This window comes from Schistocerca serialis, chromosome 5 (assembly GCF_023864345.2).
Source record: "Schistocerca serialis cubense isolate TAMUIC-IGC-003099 chromosome 5, iqSchSeri2.2, whole genome shotgun sequence".
Taxonomy (NCBI): domain Eukaryota; kingdom Metazoa; phylum Arthropoda; class Insecta; order Orthoptera; family Acrididae; genus Schistocerca; species Schistocerca serialis.
Window position 1 is genome coordinate 180833427 of NC_064642.1, and position 16504 is coordinate 180849930.

Below are 16504 nucleotides of genomic sequence, written 5' to 3' on the forward strand. Positions count from 1 at the left end.
ACGTTCTGCGAGAGAAGACCCTACTCCCCGGCCGCTGTACGCTTGAGGTCACACAAACAGGCTCCAGGGAGCGTCATACTGATAGACGGCGCCACTCATAGAAGGTGGCTAGGTTTCTCGAATGCGCATAAGACGGGGACGCATGGCACAACAACCTTCGCCAAAAGGTCTGTTGGAACAGGTCTGTTGGCACAAACACAGCTGAAACTTGAAACTTCCTGGCAGATTAAAACTACGTCCCGGACCGAGACTCGAACTCGGGACCTTTGCCTTTCGGGGGCAAGCGCTCTACCAACTGAGCTACCCAAGCACGACTCACGCCCGTCCTCACAGCTTCTACCAGTACCTCACCTCCTACCTTCCAAACTTTACAGAAGCTCTCCTGAGAACCCTGAAGACTAGCACTCCTGAAAGAAAGGATATTGGGGAGACATGGCTTAGCCACAGCCATTCTGGAAACATCCCCCAGGCTGTGGCTAAGTCATGTCTCCGCAATATCCTTTCTTTCAGGAGTGCTAGTTCTGCAGGGTTTGCAGGAGGGCTTCTGTAAAGTTTGGAAGGTAGGAGGCGAGGTACTGGTAGAAGCTGTGAGGACGGGCGCGAGTCGTGCTTGGGTAGCTCAGTTGGTAGAGCACTTGCCCCCGAAAGGCAAAGTTCCCGAGTTCGGGTCTCGGTTAGGCACATAGTTTTAATCTCCCAGGAAGTTTCATATCAGCGCACACTCCGCTGCAGAGTGAAAAATCTCATTCTACAAACACAGCTGTAGCTAGCCTTTAATTGTTAACATGGGGTTCTACAGATCCCCAGCACATTTAGTTTAGTTAAATTTGTATGAACAAATTTGGCAATACTGCTTCCCGTGTAGCAATCCTCTCTCACATTTGTTGACTTCTCGTCACAGCTTTTCATTCTAGTGTTGCTCATTGTAGATAGCGTTTGAGTTACTTAGTGGCTAGGGAGTCCCTAGGCCCCCTAAGTCAACTCTTCCGTTACAGGCTAGTGCCGAGCAAGTAGGAGTAAATTCGCATACTCACGGTTTCATTTCAGTTTGAAGCTTTCGAATTTGGAATTCACCTTAATTGATTTTATTTTTGTAACAGACGATGCAAGAAGACGCTTCCAACTGATTCATTGAGGACGTTTCAAATGAAGAGACCTCTCGAGATGGATTGTTTTCTGACTCTGTGTCAGACTGATTCATCGAGTCTGAGTAAAATACCATTAGTGAGCAGTCTGGTGATTCAGATGGTGCAGATTCAGATCTGCCTAATTTTTGCATAGATAAAGACAAGAATACAAAATGGAGGAAGGTTCTTGCCAATCAGACACTCAAAGCTAGTATGAGAAATATCATAACTCAACTTCCTAGAGTAAAGGGATCGGCGAGCACTTGTAAATCTCCCAATAACCGTTTCTCTGCGCTAATAGATACCACATTTATTAGTGCCATTACAGTCAGTACAAACATAAAAATTGATAAAGGAAAAGAATAAAAACGACAGGACTGCGTATTGCGTATTTGGCTGATGATATTGAATTAAAAGCCGTCATTGGATTTCAAATTTTAGAAGAATCTCTTTGTTCAGGTCATCGAAACTTGCCCGGCTTATGGAATATATAGAGAATGGGAATTCAAGTTTTTCCTACAACAATCGATTTCAATTGTTTCCAGTTTCTTCTGAGGTACGCGCGGTTCGATGACGAACTCCCGACCACTACGTAAACAACAAGACAAACTCTCACCGATTCGGTTTATATTTGAACATTTCATACGCAGCTGCAGAATCAGTTATGTACCTTCTGAATATTGGACAGTAGATGAACAGCTTGTTCCATTCAGAGCTGTGGCTTTCGACAGTATTTTCCGAGTAAAGCGGCCAAGTATGGCCTCAAAGTCTTCTCTCTAACGAATGCGAAAACTTGGTACACTATTTCCATGGTGATTTATGTTGGAAACATAACTCTGTAGCTGATGTGGCAAAGGTTGGAATGTAACTGGAGATAACTAGTTTTTTAGTATTCCTCTTTTCTTAAGATTGTTGGAGAAAAACTTCACAATGTCGGAACGCTGAAGAACAAGCGAGAGGTCCTTCCCAAATTGTGGCTAAGAAGAGCGATGTGAAATCCACAACTCTTCGATTTCAAAAAGATTTCACTTCGTTCTCCTTTGCTTCAAAGAAGAATAGATATGTGCTGTTAAATTCTTCTACGCACTTTGAAGCTACGTCAATAGATCTTGCCTCCGGTGTAAACAAAAAACCAAAGATAATCACAATCTACAAAGAACAAATACAAAGAACAAAAGCGAGGAGGGGGAGTCGATGTTGTGGAAAAGTTGTGTGGCATATACTCAACTGCAATAGATGGCCTCTGACGATATTTTTTCTTATAATTGATCTGGCTGGAATCAATAGCACTGCAATTTCTAGAAGCAATAAACCTGAAAAGTAAATGGCAAGGAAAGATTTTCTTTGGAAACTGGATTCGGCTTGGTGCAAGACCAGCTAAAGAAGAGGGCACTAATGGATCGCTTACGCAGAGAAAATCGCCAAAGGGCAGCAAAAATGAGTGGATCAACATCTTCTGTCGATGACAAACCAACACAGGAAGAAATGTCAACCGCGAAAAGGAGGTGCATCATCTGCCCTAGAAATAAGGATGTAAAACTCGATTTACTTATCATCAGTGCGGAAAACGCACGTGCATGGAATAGTTTCTTACTGTCTTGTTGTAAAGACTCATCAGAAGAAGACTGCTGAATCACTCAATGTTCAGTTTATATTGTTTAAACGTAGCTTTAGGTATTACCTGTTTCCTAGTGTAATAAAAAGCACTATTTCTTCAAATAAGCATTAATTGACTCAAGTTCGTAATTTATATGGTTGCTTCTACATTATTTTGTATTAAATAACCTGTTTATTAATATTCTGCGTATTTAACAACGTTAAAACGTTGTGGAAATCTACTGGACTCACGTTACCACTTGTGTAAAATAATGCCACGTCAACAAAGAAAGGTTAATGCAACTATCAGTTCTTTAGCGGTGCTAATTGAAACTTCAGATACTTTTCTTTTCTAGGGTGTGACTCGTATCTACTTTAGTTTCCAAGAGATAAAAACTAATTAAACTGTATCCGTCATTTGCAATTACCGTGTATTTCGTGTAAGTGTATGAAGTAAACATGATTAGATACAACCGAATGCCTTATGCTCTGGAATCAGCTAGGTAAAACAAAAGTAACAAATAAATAAATGAATAACACGACGGTGGATTTTTTTGCACCAGTCGCTTTTACTCGCAATCCTCCGTTAATGGAACGTGTGCCTCTTGTGCATCACGGCTCTACCACGCTGGCCGCCTCTCGCTTTCGCCTCTGTAGCGCAGCGGCGCGCTGTGGAGGCGCCCTGCGGCCGCGGAATTTAATCTGGCCAGCGCGGCGCGGCGCGGCGCGCCTGCCGGCGAGTTGCATCTGGCCGACCCGGTCGCTCGCTAATCGCCGGCTACGCCCCCACCTCTACCCCGCCCCCGGGCTCCTACTGCACTGCGGTGCTGCCCGCCCCGCCCCACTCGCTCAAAGTGTCTGCAGCTCACCGCGGAACAGTAACAGCAGCGCAGCACTGACAGAGGGAATGCACGGACTAGTATTCGAGCTCCAGCACACAACGCTGGTGCAAGTAGTTGTTAGACGGAATGCTTTCATCGGAGCAAAGCTCAAGAGAAACTACAGATCGTTTCCCGACGATGTACAAGGTTATAGCTTTAATTATTATGTGCAGTGAACTCGGTTGTGAGGCGTTTGCTCTTGTAGCTATTTACATTCACACCATAGACTCTGCGAACCTCTGTGAAGTGAATGTCAGAGGGTATTGCCCACCGCACCATTGTATAAGGGGCTGTCAAATGAAATGCAACACGTGGAAAAACGAAAGTAAATTGTTTATTATTTCACAAGTAATAGTCATAACGTTTAATACATTTATTCCACTGTGCTACAAGACGTTCACTACCTTCGTGGAAAAATGTTACAATTGCCTACGAAACCACCCCTTCGTCCGAAGCAAATAGACAGTTACGAATGCCCTTCTTCCAGGGCTTCAAAAATATGGAAATCGCGTGGGGAGCAATCGGTACTCAATGGAGGATGTTTAAGAGCATCTCAGCGAAACTTCTGCAGCGTAGTCGAAACAAATCTGCCAACAAAACGGCCGCCCACAGGTTGCCAAGTCTCTTTCGACTGCGCTGCAGAAGTTTTGCTAGCAAGCCCTTACACATCCTCCATACGGTCCGCGTCGCTGCTCATGCGACTTTCATACTTTTGGACGCTTCGTATGAAGAGATGCATCCCGGGGTACAATCATTGTTCCGCAGGTAACCGTAAACATTTTCCCGTGAACGTATTGACTGTCTTGTCTTACAGTGGGATAAATGTATTAACAGTTGTAAGTAGCCTGTTTAGGTTTTCATGTTGGTAACGCCACGTAGCGCTCTGTATGAAAATCACTGGCTGTGCTGTGTGCAGTCTGAGGCTGGTCGGCATTGTTGCAATAGTCGCTATTGTAGTGTTGGGCAGCTGGATTCTAACAGCGCGTAGCGTTGCGCAGTTGGAGGTGAGCCGCCAGCAGTGGTGGATGTGGGGAGAGAAATGGCGGAGTTTTGAGAGCGGATGATCTGGACGTGTGTCCATCAGTAAATTTGTAAGACTGGAGGTCATGAACTGATTATATATTATGACTGTTGAACACTATTAAGGTAAATACATTGTTTGTTCTCTATCAAAATCTTTCATTTGCTAACTATGCCTATCAGTAGTTAGTGCCTTCAGTAGTTTGAATCTCTTATTTAGCTGGCAGTAGTGGCGCTCGCTGTATTGCAGTAGTTCGAGTAATGAAGATTTTTGTGAGGTAAGTGATTTTTGAAAGGTATAGGTTAATGTTAGTCAGAGCCATTCTTTTGTAAGGATTATTGAAAGTCAGACAGCGTTGCGCTAAAAATATATAGTGTTGATCAGAATAAGTAAAGAGCAAAATGTCTGAGTACGTTCAGTTCTGCTCAGCTGTTTGAAAATCAAATAATGTAAGAGGTTTATCAGCACAGTAATTCATTAATTTTTCTAAGGGGACGTCGCATACAGTTAGGCCGACTACTTTTGAAACAATAGACAGTTTGCTTTTTTCCTACTGTCTCGTTTTCATTTCACTACTCCTTTAAACTATTATGGCCTTTTCCCGATCCATTCACAACTACATCGCAGGAAAAATATCGCTTAAAAGCTTGTGCGCGTTGTAATTATTCTAATCTTTCTTTTTCTTCTTTTTTTGTTGTCACTACAAGGCGGAAATGTAGGTGGTTATAGTATAGACTGCTTACCGTTTATCGTCCTTCAAATATGTACTTTAGCGGAATATTGGCGTCTGCCTTCAGGTGTCTGGCAGTTCAGGTTTTTGAGCATCTCCGTGGCTGGTCAAACAAACCTGTGACCACACCGGCTGCCCTTCTTTCTGTACGTTCAGTTTCCCTAGTAGCTTCTGTTCGGTATGGATGCCACACATTGGCAATATTCTGTACTGGCTCGAACGAGTGGTTTCTACGCAATCTCCCTTGTACACTGATTCAGTTTTCTCAGTATCCTACCAAGAAACCGAAGCCTTCCATGTGCTTCAGCGACGGCTGATCCTGTTTGTTAAGTTTCATTTCGTACCATTACACACTGTTGCGCCCAGACGTTTGTATCACCCTCCAGGGGGCTCAGGGCTGTTTCGTGATATCTTGTGTGGTGCACACGGGGGTCTCGGTGTCCTTGTTTAAGTAGGCCGGCTATCCTCCTGCCTGCTTTCAGTTGTCTCCTACTGTTTTGTTCCCCTTGTTGGTTCCGGTGCGAGCTGCCGGAGATGGCTGTCACGTGTGCGTGAGGTGTGCTTGGTTGTGTGAATGAATGTGTGTGTGTGTGTGTTTCCTTTTCTGAAGACGACTTAGGCTGAAAGATAATTTGTAATTGTCTTTTCGTTGTGCCTGTCTGAAACTCAACGCGTTTTCTTTACCTTGAGTAGCAATCTATTTTTTCCTTATATTGCCGGAGTACAGACAATGTATATGGAAAAGGACAGTATGTCGTTAAAGGCAATCATTTATAACGCAAGGAAAAGAAGATACAAATGAACACAGCGTAATTGATCTCTACTTTCTCTTAGGTTATGAAACGATTGCTAATCAGTTAATGAGAATTAGTAAGTAGGAAATAATCCTATTTCTCATATGAAATGAATCTGAAATTGCAGCTTTCTACAAGAAATAACAGTTAGATTATAAAAGTGATAAAACCAGAGTGCATACATTTCTTCTAATCTAAAAGAAATAACTCACGCAGATACAAGAATACAAATTCAGAAATATTAATGTAGGGTGCAGCTGTCTACGCCACAATAAGTAAAACAGATCTCAGCAAACTAACAAAGCAAAGGAAATTTACACTGCATTTCTTAATTTTTAAGTAAAATAAATTAAAAATTGCTTCGCATTAAAATAAAATTAGCTTCTCAGAAGTTCTGATGAGAAACACTAACTAAGTAGGATGTAAAATTTAAGATTTGTCTGTCCACTACCTAACTACATACCAAATGCATAAGGATAAATTGAAATAAAAATCCGAACCAAATAAAAATGAGGCCAACGTAATTCTCCAACATAATTGTTCAACAGTATCAGCAGTATCAAAGATTGTCAAGAACATCATCTTATTGCTCGTCGCACTGCATGGAAAATGGTCGATTACTTACGCCCTGCCGGCCGGAGTGGCCGAGGGCTTATAGGCGCTTCAGTCCGGAACCGCGCGACTGCTACGGTCGCAGGTTCGAATCCTGCCTCGGGCATAGATTTGTGTGATGTCCTTAGGTTAGTTAGGTTTAAGTAGTTCTAAGTTCTAGGGGACTGATGACCTCAGAAGTTAAGTCCCATAGTGCTCAGAGCCATTTGAACCATTTGAACTGACGCCCTCTATGCCAGCCACTAAGGCCTTTTCGTGTCGATTATGAGTGGCGGTGTATCTGAAATGCTTTCTTCGGCCACTCATAAGAAAACAACGTGATTTCAATACTGGGTGTCGCGATTGTGACTTCCACCGCAGAGGCGCGAAAAGAAGGGATGAAATGAGGAGGGTAAGAGGGTCTGTGACGACCCTCCAATCGTGACACGTCCACCGTGGCGTTAGGCAGCATTGTGGTGAGATTTGGTGCCCATATGACGTGATTAACGCAGTTTCCACGTCACGTAAACTTCCGAGCTCTGGCGTTTTTTTCGCCTGTGTCGACAACTAGCTGTTTGAATAGTCGTCGAGCCCAAGGATGACGTCGCAGGGTGCTAAGCTTCTGCACCATGAAAGATTTTAGCCACCTTTGAGCCTGTTTTCAAATGTATGCGTCTCATTGGGACTCAGTTACAGGGTTTCGGAAAGGTGATGCTCTTATTCTGTTGTTCAGTGTAGTTAACATCTTTTTATGCCGAGACTCCGATTCATCTCGATATTCCTGCTTCTGTAGGGAACTTAATTATGTGGCCTCATTGTTAACGGTCCGCCAACTCCTCCGTAATACGTGACTGTGCCACAACACTTAAGAAATCTCATGTCCTCTAATCCTATGAACATATCGATTCTGGTAGATTTCTCTCTTCCTTGCTTTTTAAACGCTTAATATTACAGGAAAGAGCCAGTGATTCATCCTCTTATTGCACAGATAAATAATGATCCTTATCCTGATTATTCTGGGAAAGATCACATTTGAGTTAAAGTCATTATCATCTTTCCCCTCTGGTGACGCAGATTTTGTGTCTTTTGTTCCCTTTCGTTCCCGACCTCCTAGTTCCTTTAGTTCCTTGGTATGTGCTTGCTACCATAGTCTGAACTGTCTGGATATAATATCAATCAGCTTATTTCCTTCTTCTTCTCGTCACTTCATCTTACACTTTTTACAGACCCTCTTCTCGTCTCTATTTCCTCCCTTCTCGGTCTCCTTCTATGACCTCCTAGCTCTCTTTCTTTTTTTACCTCCCACGCTTGATTTTCTACCGCCAACTACGCCGATAGTTTTGTTATTAGATCCATTTTATTTTCACTAACTTTTTTCAACCCTCGGTTTTGCGGTAGCGTCATTGATTGGTAATCAAAACATCCTGGTTCCGGATCCGAATCGAAACACTCCTTAAATTTTGAATAAGCAATGCTGGCCGAAGACCTCCGCCGTAAAAAGTCTCCCTCGCCCAGCCAATGACTTTTCAAAGAGGGCGGAGAAGCGGACAGAGATTAAGGGCACTCTCATGCCCTCGTGGTGGGAAATTGTCTCGTAAATGGTGGAATAATCAGCAATGGTCAACGGCGTGTGAATGTAGAGTGCAATGGAAACCACTGAATTAGAGGCACATAATGTGTATACACATGACATTTGGTCTGTAGGTCAAAGAGGTAATGATGATCTCTCCACAGACGTAAATTTCCAGACTAGTCTCTCATTCGAATCTCCAGGAAATGACTGCCATGAGAAAAAGATGGCTTAACTACCGAATGCACAATAGTCTACGAGACAGAGCATAGAATATATGTTTGAACATAGTAGGAAAGTTAGAAAATCTGAAAAGGGAATTCAAAGGCTAGGTATAGTAAGGGTAGTGACAAGAGATCAGGATTTCAATGAGTATAGGGCAATACGAGTAACAGCAGAAAACAGTGTAATGGGAGTATGATTTGCTATGAATAGGAAAGAAGTGCAAAGAATGAACTATTGTGACGTGTTCGACGCAGACCATAGCCGACATCGGTAGTTCAGGTATACATACCGACGTCGTGAGCAAAAGATGAATTACGTGAAGGTATTGAACAGGTAATTCAGTATGTACAAAAGGATGAATATCTAAACATCATGGGGGTTGGAACGGGATCGTAGTGGAAGGAACAGAGGAAATGATTGAGGGATATCAGCTTGGCAGTAGGACTGAGAGACGAGAAAGACTAACTGAGTTCTGCAATAAATTTCAGATGGTAATAACGAATACTTTGTTCAAGAATCACAAGAAGAGGCAGTATACTCAGAAAATAACTCGAGTCACGGGAAGGTTCCGTCTGGATTACATCAAAGTCAGACAGAGATTCCGAAATCATGTATTAGATTTATGGGGTACACAGGTGCAGGTATAGACTCAGATCACAACTGTGTAACGACGGAGAGTGGACTTACGTTTAAGAGAATCGTCTGAAAGAAGCAGTGTGAAAGGAAGTGATATAATGAAGTACTGAGGAACGACGAGACGCATTTAAATATCGCTAATGAAGTGGATACTGCGATAAGGAACATCAAACTCGGCAACTAAGTTGAAGAGGAGGGAATCTCTAATAAAAGGCCAAACACAGATGCTGGGCAGACCAAACATAGGTACAAGGACAGTAACTCTGAAGAATTCTTGGGTAACAGAAGAAATACTTCTATTGGTCAACGAAAGGACCCGAAATACAAAAACTTTAAGTAAAAACAGGGGTAAAGCAATATATGTGACTTCGGAACGAAATAAATAGTGCAAGTAGGCTGTTTAGGTTTTTATGTTGGTAACGCCACGTAGCGCTCTGTATGAAAATCACTGACTGTGCTGTGTACAGTCTGTGGCTGATTTGCATTGTTGGAATATTTGCTATTGTAGTGTTGGGCCTTCAGTAGTCAGAATCTTTTATTTAACTGGCAGTATTAGCGCTCGCTGTATTGCAGTAGTCCGAGTAACGAAGATTTTTGTGAGGTAAGTGATTCATGAAAGGTATAGGTTATTGTTAGTCAGGGCCATTCTTTTGTGGGGATTATTGAAATGATCAGAATAAGTAAAGAGAGAAATGTCTGAGTACGTTCAGTTTTCATCAGCTGTTTGAAAATCAAATAGCGTAAGGGGTTTACCAGCACAGTAATTCATTAATTTTTCTATGGGGATGTTTCAATAAGAAATTCAGGTCAGCTAAAGCGAATGACTTCAGGGGAAAAGTGACGAAATCGAAGAACAAAAGATACGTGAGGGATTGTCTCATCATGTAGAAAAGTGAAAAAAGCTTTCGGTTAAAACAAAAGCACGGGTGGTAACATTAAGAGCGCAAAAGGAATTTCAGTGCTAAGCACAGAGGAAACAGAGACTAGATGCTAAGGGTAAGTCCAATGAGGGGAAGGACTTGCCTCATGATTTGGTAGAAGAAACAGCAGTCGATAAGGAAGACAGGAAATCCAGTATTAGAGTCAGAATCTAAAAGAAAACTTGAAATCAAATGAAACAGAAAGGAAAGACAACATCCCCTTGGAATTTATAAAAGCGCTGAGGGAAGCGCCAATGAAACTACTATTTAAGTTGGTTAGCAGAATCTACGAGACTGGCGACGTACCGTAAGACTTTCGAAAAAATATCATCTACACAGTTCCGAAGATAGGAAGGACAGATAGGTGCTAAAACAATCTGACAATCAGCTTAAGACATCTTGCATCCAAGCTGCTTACAAGAATAATATGCGGAGGAATGAAAACGAAGATTGAGGATCTGTTACACGACAATCATCTTGGTTTTAGGAAACTTAAAGCACGAGAGAGGCAATTCTGAAGTCCGGTTTAAATTGGAAGTAAGACTGAAGATAAATCAGGTTACGCTCATACGATTTGTCGATCTATAACAAGCGTCAGACAACGTTACATGGTGCAAAATGTTCGAAATTCAAAGACAAAAAGGAGTTAGTTACAGGGAAGGACGGGTTATGTGTAATAAGTCAAGAATCGAGAGAGTACAATAAGAGTGGAAGAACAAAAAATGAACAGATTAAAATGGATGTAAGACATGGATGCAGTCTTTTACCCTTACGTTTAATCTACACCTCGTTGAAGCAATCATGAATATAAAATAATGGTCCATGTGTGGAACTAAAATTAAGGTTGAAAGGATATCACTGATAATATTCGATGATGGCATTGCTATCCTCAGTGAAAGTGAAGAAGATCTGCAAGATCTGTTGCGCGGAATAACAGTTCCATGAGTATAGAAATGGACTGAGCGTAAACCGAAAAAAACTAAAGTAATGAGAAGTAAAGGAAACGGGAATGGCGAGAAACTTAACATCAAAATTGGTGTCATCAGACAGACGAACTTAAGGAATTGTGCTACCTTTGAAGCAAATTAACCACTGACAAACGAAAAAAGGAGGACATAAAAAAGCAGACTAGCACAGGCAAAGATGTTAATCCTGGACAAGAGAAGTCCACTGGTATCACAAGCCTTAATTTGTTAAAGAAATTTTTGAGAATGTACGTTTGAAGTACAACATTGTTTGGTAGTAAGCCATGGATAGTGGGAAAGTGTGAACAGGAGTCAGTCAAAGCATTTGAGGTGTGCCGCTACAGAATTCCTGGCCAAGAATTAGATGAAAATTAGGTGACTGATTATATAAGAAATAAAGATGTTTTCAGCGTAATTTGTGACGAAAGGAACATCTGGAAAACACAAGAAGAAGGGTCAGTAATGTAGGATCTGGGTTAAAACATCGGGAATAACCTCCGTTGTAGTGGAGGGAACTGTAGAGGGTAAAAACTGTAAGGTGAGACATAGACTGGAATACATCCAGCAGTTGATTGAGGACCTACGTTAAAATACTGCTCTGAGGTGAAGTGGTTGACGCAGGTGAGGAATTCGTGGCGGGGAGCATCAGCCCATTCAAAAAACTGATGAAACAAAAATCTAATAACATTTTTTTCAATTTCCCTCATTGTTTCACTCTGTCCGAAACTCACAGGAATACACACACTCAGCTACTTATTCAACATTTCCCTTGAAAACAGTACACACTCGACTCAGATTCCTGCAGCCCACCGTACTATATAAGAGAGACAGTAGACACGAACCTTTGGTGTGACGTCACGTGTGCTGGATTGCATTTGAAATCGCTCGTCAATATTTTATAAAGTTTTAGTCTTCATTTACTTATTTTAAAGTTTATTTGTGTTAATATTTTCTGTAAAAGTAACTTAGTACAGGATTTCCATTAATCTCAGTCTTTCTTTCTATATTATTGACTCGAGTAGTCATTCGTGAGTGTGCTTACGTCGTTCATCCAAGTCTCATGCCTCAGTAGTGTGTTTACATTTGGCGGCGTGCGGTTGCAGCTGTGGCGGTTATAAAGCTAAATGCTGGCAAAGTTGTTTGTGCACTGTTATACAGTTACTAAATTCAGTACTTTTCAACGGTGTTTCGTGCCGTTTGTGGTGAAATAAAGATTTAATAAACTTTTAGAAACGTTCGCTCGCTGTGTTTCTCAGAGTTTCCTGTGCGTTGGAGTCGTTTAGTAAATTTCGTGCTTTAGTTTTCAGATGGTGTTCCTTATTGCTTCTAGTGAAATATTTCAGTAAAATTTTCATTCACTGTCTTAACTTCGTTGAGTGTTCCAGTGGCTGCTTGAATTTTTGGTCTTAGCTAACAAATTTTGTAAAGATTTGCTGTTATTGGTATTAGTTCTGATTTAGGAGTATTAATAAGATATGTTGCTTTCTTCCTAGAGAGCGAATTTTGAGACCTTGAAACACGTATGTATTCAGTAGCAGCGATGGCGAGCCAAGAGAGAATCTCTGACCAGAGAGTTATTTATTGTTGCTAGTCTGCCCTTGACCGCGCGAGAGTTCTGTTCAGTTGCGAGAAAGTTGTTGTACGTAGCGGGTCGCGAGAGCATGTAGTTCGTTCGTGCTAGTAGCGCGCGCGAGACAATCGGAGTCGTGTGTGAGGAGTCGGCGGGCGTCGACATGGGCCTCTGGTCGAGGTTCGGAATGAGGTATATTTTTTAAATAAGGTAATGAAGCAGCATTGCGCTCATCTGATAATGTAATGTATCTTAAGTGTAATTAATTTGTTCAAGAATCGCCCCAATAATAATTTTGTTTTCAAACCAAGCACTTTAACAAAACAAACATTTTATTGAAAGAAAGTTTCCCATTAATTTCCTTAAAGAAAAAAATTACTTAAGTTCAAAGAATTTTTGCGATGCATTTTAATTTTTGCGATGCATTTCCTCCAAGCTATGGCGAAAAATAAGAGCAGATGCAATTTTACTGAGGTAAGAACAGGGCCTAAGATCGACATTTCGGTCTATTTGCGTTTTCATTGTCACTGACATTTCATTTTTTATTGAATTGACTTTCGTTTTTGGGGGGAGGTTACACTAGGTTCTATTCTCGTTAACATTTAAATATTGTCATTCAAATTTCTCTGGGGAGGTTACACTTGGCGACATCCGGTCCAGGATCGTATTTCGTAGAGAATCTTCTGAAAAGTAGTCAGATTTTTGCTCTTATTTACTTAATATAACTAGCATTTGGCGCAACAGTTATACTAATTTTATGACTTTCTTTCCTCAGATCATCGGTAATTCGTTGCTCTGTTGTATTTGTGTTTGTTGCTTTTTGCATTGTGCTTATTTTATATGTGAATAATTGTGACTATTGTAAAAAAGGCCGCGAAATACTGTGAATAGTGTATCGCTAGGTATAATGAATGAAATTACCGACTTAAGCAACTTCACCGATAGTGCTTGTGACGCGCAGTGTAATGATGACAATCCACTGTTTACTGACAATCATCCTACTGATGAGCAAACGAGCTCAATTGTCTCCTCTGTTAATTTGACGACAATTGATGACGCAGGGCACCCTATGGTAATGAGTGCTGCCCAGCTTAACACACCCGGTTTGGAAAATTCAAGTAACGTACAGAGAAATTTTTCTAATGAAAATGGACAGAGTACTGAAAGTACGACGGATCCATTTAATTCCGAAATAGTGACCGACAGTGTACATTCGACTGGCAAACCTTTTTGTAAATCTCAGAATAACCAAATGGTTACAGAAAGAGAGACAATTCCAGATCCACCATTAAACAGCACAGTGAATAGAGTAGGTAATAATGGCTTGGATCAAATTATGGCAATATTGCTACAACAACTTAATGAAAATTTCAAACAACAGAATGAAAGACAAGACAAAAATCACAAACAACAGAGTGAAAAATTAGACAACAATTCCAGACAGCTTAGTGAACAGATTAGAGCCGTTGCCGCACAATGTCATGATACTAAGGTACAGTTGTGCAAGGAAATTGAGGCTTGTTCAAGAAAAAGTAGCGAAGAAATTAGGTCTGTTGCTCAGGAATTAAGGGAAATGCAAACAGCTGCAACAGAAACACTTAGAGACGAAATTAGCGGAGTCGCTAAACAATGCTCTGAAAAGGCTACACAATTACGCGACGAGTTTAAAGCAATGACAGCAGAACTTTCGCGCACAATGGATGAAAAGATTGACGCGAAATTCGATCAACAGAACACTCAAATTGACGAACGGTTTAATCTTCACATACAAAACAGTGATACGCGTTTCCGCAAATTTATTCAGGATCGAAATAAAGTAAAACGTCAAGTCATGGAAACAGTCACTGCACAGAGACAAGGAGACAAACGTAAAATGTTTGCGAAGGCAAAAACATATGTAGACAACAATATTGCTACAGTGCCGGACAAAATTAATACTATCGAACAGTCGAACACTGAATTACGTGACGAAATTTCCGATCTTAAATCGAAAACAGACACATACACAACCGATTTTCAAACAGTGACCGACAGACTCGAACAATTAGAACTAACACAGGATTCCGATGTCGTCAAAGCTGACGTTAAAAAACTGAACGAAACTACACGTAAATTGCAAAAACAGATTAATGCCTCAGACACTAAAACCGATGATCAGGTAAAAATACTGACTGAAAAATGTGATGAATTGGCCAGTCGTATTGACGTTATTGAAAGTAATAATGACAGCATCAAACACCTGAATTTCAAAATCTACAGCAGACAATTAATGAGATCGATTCGTCTAATAACACGTTGCATAGAAAATTGTCATGTTTACAGCAAGAAGTAACAGAGATGAAAAATATTTCAGTTAATAACACATCACAGCAGACGCCACTTTGCGAACATTTGTCAGACTCACGCAGCGCGTATAATTTAGGTAATCAACAGAGAGTACGGGACTTAGATTCCGAACAGACACAGACAAATAGATTCTCTTACAATACTGAACCTGTTCCGTCATACAGAGATGATAATTTCGATTACAAACATTTTCTGTCAGTGAGAAAATTTAAAGTGTTTAAAAATGACAGAACACAGATTCACCCATTGGACTGGATACAACAATTTAGCTTTGCTTTTCCACCGACTTAGCCCGTAACACACAAACTTGAATTTATTTGCAGTTTTTTGGAAGGCGAACCGGCAACTCGTATGAGACCGATCGCGAGGCAATGTTATTCGGTAGAAGAGTTTCAGAATGCTTTTCTGTCAGCGTATTGGTCGAAGACGACACAGCGCGGAATTAAAGATGAGTTAATTAGTTTACCAATTTATGAGAACTCCAATTTTCGCAGTGTGACGCAATTTTTTGAGCATATGGTCCAACAAAACCAGTACTTAAGTGAACCATATAGTGAATCTGCACTGATACAATTATGTATATCTAAATTACCATGATCATTAAGAGTGTCACTCGTAACGGGTCAACAAAAAGAAAACATTTCGGCATTCAGAGACCTGCTGCAGCTTTTAGAAGTGCAGCAATCAGATTATTCTTTCGTAAACAAAAACTTTTCGTATAATAACCAAGGTCAACAAACATACAGCAATTATGATCAGACACGTAATTTCAATAGAAAAGGTAACAGACGCTTTAGGAACGACAACCATCAGAACTTTGATTATCAATATCGTCAAAATTTTCAGCAACAGGAACCACATTTTAGTAACAATAGAGGTTTTTCACAACAACAGCAACAAAACCAGCCGGTTAGCATATCTAACCAACAATGTAATGCACAAGGTCAACATAACTTTAATGTTTCGCCGCGTGGACGTATAGTCCCTGATACAACAAATAGTAACGCACGGCAGCAAAGAAACAACTACGTACAGAAAACACAGTATTTCAATTCCTATCGCAGTGCACCGTATAGGAATGACTATCACGACAGACGTAAAAACGATGAGCACAATTATCAGTGTACGTATAATAACAGTCAGTCTTACGAGCAGCAAAATGATCAGCAACAACAACATATTCTCATGAATGAGCCAGACAGTAGGTATCATCCAGAGCATAATACGTCTGGAAGAAATAATAGGACAGTTCAAATAGTCGAAATGCCACAGAATCGTCCTGACAATAATAACACGTCAGATAGGATTTGACTAGATACAGTACAGGTCGCATCTTCCAATAACACAAGCACAACTTTAGACACGCAGAATGTTATTCACGAAAATGTTATTACTTTTGACGACATACGAGACACTCTTTTACAGGAAAGACCTGTTGTTCAGAAAACTATTTCACATCCTGTCATCGAAATTAAAATTGGTTCATCGAAATTTTCAGCAGTAATCGATTCTGGATCACCTATGTCAGTTAT

At 40.8% G+C, this 16504-nt stretch overlaps 1 non-coding gene across 1 annotated transcript; it reads right to left on the bottom strand.

Annotated features, from left to right (window-relative positions):
* Window positions 1-235: 235 nt before the first annotated feature.
* Trnas-cga (transfer RNA serine (anticodon CGA)) lies at window positions 236-310 on the bottom strand. Its single transcript has one exon. It is a non-coding gene; the product is annotated as a tRNA-Ser (tRNA).
* Between the last annotated feature and the right edge of the window lie 16194 nt (window positions 311-16504).